We start from the raw sequence: 6869 nt of genomic DNA, 5'->3' as shown, positions 1-6869 counted from the left end.
TAATAAATGTGACCTTTCAGATTGCATTCCACATAGAAGGAATTTAAGATTCCTTTTTTTACTAGGTTCTTATTTTATTTCTTTGGGATAAAATGGCAATGTTATCTAATTTTAAGTTTTGTAAAGTTTACCTTTCTAAGGTGAAAATTTAATACACTGATGTCAAACTAACCTTTAATTCTATGAATTACATGTATGTTACACTTGTATTTTTGTAATCAACTTTTTAATAACTTTTTTTCATTTCTTGCATCAGAAGAATGAAAAATATGGAATACTTCACAAATTTTTATATCATCCTTGTGCAAGTGCCATGTTAATCTCTGTATTGTTGTAATTTGGGTAGCCCTGCTGCTGAAGCATGTAGTATACTCTAAATTTAAGTACGTAATGATATAATATTTATAAAGGCATGTATCCATAGTTGTCTTTTTGTAACAAGGAACCCTTATTGTTCCTAAAAATGCTATTGATCTCATTTCTCTAAAAATCTGTGTATACTGGAAAAAACTTATATAGTTTGTTCGATTGCTCACATTTACAATTTTTTTGTCAATGACTATTTTGTCATTTTCATTTTAAATTTGATCATACTTTGAAACCTTTACAGCTAAGTCCAAAGGTCGTGGCTTTTCAAGTATTTATTTATCAACTGAGTTAGCTTTGTGGAGCTAATGGACTCAAAGTAAGCCTTGCTTAAGAGCTACTTCTAACTTTCTGCAGCTTAAAATTTCCCAAATGAGGTCTTGCTGGGACAAATATCTACCTAAACTTTTACCCTTCTTCCATGTAGGAACAGACCAACCAGAATATCTTACCCTGAAAGCATAGATTGTCTTACTGGAATAAAGCTAATCTTAGTTACAAGGGATCATAGAGAGATGAACAGTTCAGACAGAATTGTTCAGAATGGAAGGTATTTTATCAAAACATAATTGTTAATTGTACTTATCATTTCAAAAGTAGCTAAAGCCAAGAAAGTGAAAAAAATTGTTCATATGCATGATTACCTATTGTCCTGGCCTGTCTATCATCCAACCAAGCAGGAACTTACACTTCTGACATTCTACCACCAAATATTTCCATAGCTCCTGGAGAAGTCCATATGTTTCTCCTCGATATTAGGCCTTAAATTGGTAATGTTTTAATCACAGTGTTTCCTCTTGCCTCTAGGCTATAAATCTACAAATGGTAAAGCTTTAAGTCTAACTCTACCAAAAACTGAGGTAGAGGTAATGGAATAATACTTTAAAACAGAGTTGCCTTTGATTCCCTAAACACAACACAACAATGCAAAACAATTTTTATATTATATATACTTATATATTTATATGTGCTGATTTTAAATTTCATAAAGTGAATCTTACTAGAATTGATAATTTGACAAATATATTGACATTTATTCCCATAAATAAATTGGAATATAAATAATTAGGTTTAGAATATATATTAGAATATAAAAAGTATTAATGCAATATCTTCGGTATAAACTTGTGATACCTTCTAAGTGTTCATGGTCTTCGGAATTCACATGGTAAAATAACAGTATTGTTTTCTGCTAATATATAAGGGATTTTATTCTGATGCTCTGTTTATTGTTTTAACTCGCTGGTCGCAAAGTGTTTTTCTCCATATTTCTGAAGCATTCTTACTGATTTTACCCAAATTTTGCTGATATGATGTCTAAAAGCTATTATTTTTCTGCAGGACCCACGGGTCCTAGGATACCAGGTCCCAGTTATCTGCATCATCAGATAACAAGGGCATGACTTCTCACATAGGCCCATGCAACATATCAACAGAAAATAATTGAAGACTCATCTCAATTTCTCATTTCCTATAATATTTCAGGGCCCCAATTCTTTACAAGAATTAGCAGTAATCAATTGTGAAATGCAAGGCAAGTTAAAATGAAAGATGAGATCACAAAATTTGAATGAAAGTACTGTAATTCAAACTTTCAATTTACAGATGACCTGCCCATATGAGTGAACAAAATCACAAATGAACAAGGTTATTTTTAATACCCCTCTCCTAATGATTAATGAAAGATTTCAGTGCAGCCAAAAATATAATTTCTGGAATCATAGATCCATAATTGGTCGACCAAGACTAGGAAAACTTGATTTAGAGGTCAAATATAATTTAGAAAAACATTAATTGAGAAGACCCTTAGTGCTTCAAAACACTGGTACTTCAGTAAAACTTGGTTCTGTAGTTTAAAAATGTTGTCATTCTCAAACCAATGTAACCTACATTTAATCTCCTGAAAGTATATTCCTTTTCAAATAAACTTTTTCAAATCATATTCACCAAAATAACACTTGACAAGTAGATGATAGTGACATTAAAAGGTTTTCAAGTGTAGCGAGCAAGTTACAATAGAGTTGATTTACGTACTCAGCACTAATACCAAACAAGTTCAACCATTCATTAAAGTGTAGAAATAGTACCCCCCACCATTTGTGTTGTTCAGTAGGTGCCTTTCAGAAATGTGTTAAATAGATCAGCCTCCCATACTCCAAATCCAAATATTAGCTAATAAAGTAAATTTCATCACATAAGAAGGTACATTCTAAAATGTCACTAATAGTTGCCTTATCATGTGTTGCCTTATTATATATTTTCCCTATCTGTCTAACATAGTAATAAATATGACTTTAAGTCTTGAATATGGGTACTGATGAGAGATGTGACAAACATAAAATCTGTCTTCTATTTATATCACATTCCTCTAAGTAGTAAATTTTAGTTTTCTTCTCATTCCAAAACTTATAGGTAGTAGAAAAAATTATCCTTTGTAAAATAAAATAATCGCATACCATTGTACAAAGCCAGTTATAAAAACTGGTAGTTAGGAATAAATTCTAAGCCATTTTTAAACTTTCCTGTTGGCTAAAGATTAATCTTCCAAGTGAACGAGAATAAAATCATGTCTAAGTTCTTCACATCTCCAGTCTTGCAAATTGTTATTGCAGATGAATGAATTATGGAAATATAAGCTGACATCATTTTCCTATATATTCTCCATCCTGGCTCAGACTCAGAATTTGCACAGCACAGGAAAACAGGTGCAATGACTGGCTTCTCACATCAGGGTGAATTTTTGGTAGTGCTGGGCTTCGAACTCGGATCCTAGGAGGCCCAACTGCCCAATCGGTCCATGTGATCACACCAGACTTTGAGTCAGTAAGGAGATGGGCTCTTCCCAGGAACTGAGATCGAGCCACAGGGAGGCCAAAATAGTGCTCAATGCATCATTTAAATATGGGATGTATATTCACATTCGTGTGTGGACTGCATCGTGCATTGAGTGTACTTATTGTGTTTATTTTGTATGCTATTCATGGATGTATTGTGTATTTTCTTATGTATATGATGACAGGTATAACTGGGCTGACATGGATAACAACTTATTCCCATGACCACAAGGTGGCCCATGCATTCTCCATCCTTGCTGAGACCCAAGACTTGCACAGGAAAGGAAAACAGATGCAACCATTGGCTTCTGACCTGAAGATGAATCTTTTGGCAGGACTGGGATCTGAACTCGGGGCCTAGCAGGCCCAATTGGTGAATGGGTCCAGATGCGCACACCAGCCTGTGAGCGCCAAAGGAGCTCATCATTCCCAGAACCTGAATTTGAGCCCCTTGGGGGGAGAGTGGGGAGCATAATAGTCATCCATTCATAAGTTGAAGGTAGAAAGCAAATAAGTACATATTTGTATAGAGTAGGATTGATGGTGACCTGTGATGAAATCCAATCTGTGAGTACCTATATTTGGATCTTTTCTGATGCATTAATTTCATGTCTGTGATAATTATTGTCATGCTTCATTAACTCTTCTTTACAAATAATCTATACCACATGAGTCTTGCATATCATTTCCTACTCGCATCATGCACAAACTACTCATTCAAGGATGAGATTGATCGCATGTCATGACTCTTCCTAGGTCCAGAAACAAGTATCTCAGGATCTCCCGCCATTCCCTCCTCTTAGGGTGACTGAATTCAAGCCTCAGTCCTGGAAAAGTTACTCCTTATATACATTTTAACAATAGGATTTATACTTCCGTTCAGATGTTCAGTCCATATTGTGTTTGGTGCGTTTATTCATTTTATTTCCTGTTTTATTAATTTATTTCCCATTTATTGTATTGACTCTTATGACACTTATACAATTTATTACATTGTTTACATCCTATCACATAGAATCTAGATTTTAGATGTGTTCTCCATCATGCCTGGCAGTGCTAAGATCTGAACTCAGGGCCTAGCAGGCCCAATTCATGAATGGGTGAGTTTGAGCATGGCAGCCTCTAGCCAATGAAGCTGTCAAGTGGTTCCCAGGCACTGAGATCGACCCCCAGGTTTGGCCAAAACAGCGATACATGGATAGGCAGACGGTGGTATACAAAGTAATATATATTGTTAAAGAGTGCCAGCGCCGTCTATCTATGATTGAATGACACCTACTACGTTCCTACCAACTCTTAGGTATTTATTATACCACCATTGAAGGAATAATATTCTTTTCATGCTTAATAAACTATACGTTAAGCTCAATCAACATTCTAGGACTATTGCATCCAATTTTAGACTAGACGGATGCATGAACTACTCATTCAATGGATATGCCCATGCATAGGAATGAGTCTCTTGTGATATCCTGCCATTGGTGTCAGGACTGGGATTTGAACCCAGGGCCTATGTTCACAGGTTGTCCTATGGCTTCACTGATAGCCCACAAGCCATCAGCAATGGCAGGTCATATCTACTTTGCAGCCATGTCATTCAAACCCAGGATGGTCACTGTGCAAAGAAAAAAATAATAAAACCCCAGCCCCCTGAAGGTTGCCACTTTTTCTGATTCCCAGTTTTTTTTTCTTCCAGAAAGCCCCCTGGGCCTAGGATCTTAGGATCAGCTATGGTTCCGGAGGCTGCACCCGAGCCTAGGGAGATCCAAGCTGAGGCAGAGTTTCCATGACCTGAGTTCAAGCCCCATGGTTGGCCAAAAAAAAAAAAAGAAAAAGAAAAAAGAAATATTTAACTAAATTACAACGTTGGTGCCGGGGGTGGGAAGGGGGGAAAGGGGGGGAAGGAGAAGGATTGGGATTAGGGGGGGAGGGGGAGGCTGGGAAGGGATGTGAAGGGTAAACAAAGGAGGAGGCTGCAATGCTTGGTAAGAAATGTACGCATTATCCTGCCCATGTAACTGTAACTCCTCTGTACAGTATGTTCACAAATAAAATTAAATTAAATTAAAAAAAATAATAAAGCTCCCTAGTTTGGAATTTCAGCTTGTTTTCTTTCCTAGCCTGGTATTTGAACTCAGGGTCTTGGTAAATCTGTAGCAATGTCAGGGAAGACTTGCTACTACTTGAGTTCAAACCTTGTGCCAAACAAAAACGAAAAACTAACTCACTGACCTAAGCAGGGGGAGGTAGTTGTGGATATGGGAAGGAAGGTATGGTAGGGGGAAAACAAAGGAGGAGGTAACAATGCTCAATATGAAATTTACTCATTACCTTACTCTTGTACAATATTTTTACAATAAAAAACGAACAAAGACAAACAATGTAGTTCTCAGAGAAGCACTTTGGAGGTAAGAGAAGGATTTCTGACTGAATAGCTGTACAACATTCTACACTTCTTAAAATATTCAGTATGGAACTGAATAAACATAACTGGTTCCATTAAAAATTATGTCAATGTGTTGGAACTGGGGCCAGTATTTCTGCCATTGCTAGGATTTGAGCTCACCATCCAGGTAACTATTTTGCATCATGGGTGAAGGCGAAGCTTACTGTCCATGAGGAAAGAAATTCAGGCTAGAGTTCCCAGGGCCTGAATGAAGGCCCTGCAATGGAAAAAATATCTCTATACATGTGTATTATATGATATGTATGCTTACATATGTATGTTAATTTCATATTATGATGAAGGTGGATCAGTGGTAGAGCGTTTGCTTTGCATGCCTGAGGCCCTGGGTTCGATTCCTTAGCACCTCATAAGCAAAAAGAAAAAATCCAGAAGTGGCGCTGTGGCTCAAGTGGTAGAGTGCTAGCCTTGAGCTGAAGAGCTGAGGGACAGCACCCAGGCCCAGAGTTAAAGCCACACAACCGGACCCCCCACCCCAGAAAAAGAATGATTTTGTATTTTATTTTTCTTTGATTCATTTATTTATTGATTACTGTATTTGTACCCAATAATTTAGGACATTGACTCATTTTCATTAATATTTTATTAAGTGTTGAAACATAATACATAATTAAATGGAAGCATTTGTCACAGTCTTCACATGATTAGAGTCTCTCACAAGTATGAGCTTTGTCTTATTTATCTTTGGAACCTTCCTATCAGGTTTTCTTTAGATGATTTATACTCAGAAGCCTTTTCTTGAGGATAGGCAAGTGAGGGATAAAATTGTGAGGGTGGGGCTAGAAATGTGGCTTAGTGGTAAATTGCTTGCTCAGCATGCATGAATACCAGGGTTTGAATCCTCAGTGCCACATACTCAGAAAAAGCCAGAAGCTGTGGAGTAGCTCAAGTGGATAGCCTTGAGAAAAAGAAGCTCAGAGAGAGTACCCAGGCCCTAAAATCAAGCCCCAGGACTGTCAAAAACAATAGGCCAGATGCCAGTGACTCATAAATGGATCAGTAGCTTCTCCTGAGGCTGAGAGCTGAAGACCACAGTCCAAAGGAAAGCCTGTTAGATTCTTATCTCCAGTGAACAACCAAAAGAACCCATCTAGCATTTTGGATTAAGTGGTAGAATGTTCACCTTGAGCTGAAGGGCTCAGGGTCAGTGCCCAGACTAGAGTTCGAGACTCACAACTGGAAAAAAAAAAGTGAGGGTTAATTAA

General features: G+C 37.1%; 1 pseudogene; it reads right to left on the bottom strand.

Annotated features, from left to right (window-relative positions):
* Positions 1-263: 263 nt before the first annotated feature.
* Positions 264-363, bottom strand: LOC122124735 (annotated as a pseudogene).
* Between the last annotated feature and the right edge of the window lie 6506 nt (positions 364-6869).

Source organism: Dipodomys spectabilis, unplaced genomic scaffold (genome assembly GCF_019054845.1).
Source record: "Dipodomys spectabilis isolate Male_0828 unplaced genomic scaffold, ASM1905484v1 ptg000242l, whole genome shotgun sequence".
Taxonomy (NCBI): Eukaryota; Metazoa; Chordata; class Mammalia; order Rodentia; family Heteromyidae; genus Dipodomys; species Dipodomys spectabilis.
The sequence above is the reverse complement of the archived record's forward strand: the minus strand, read 5'-3'. Positions and strand labels throughout refer to the sequence as shown.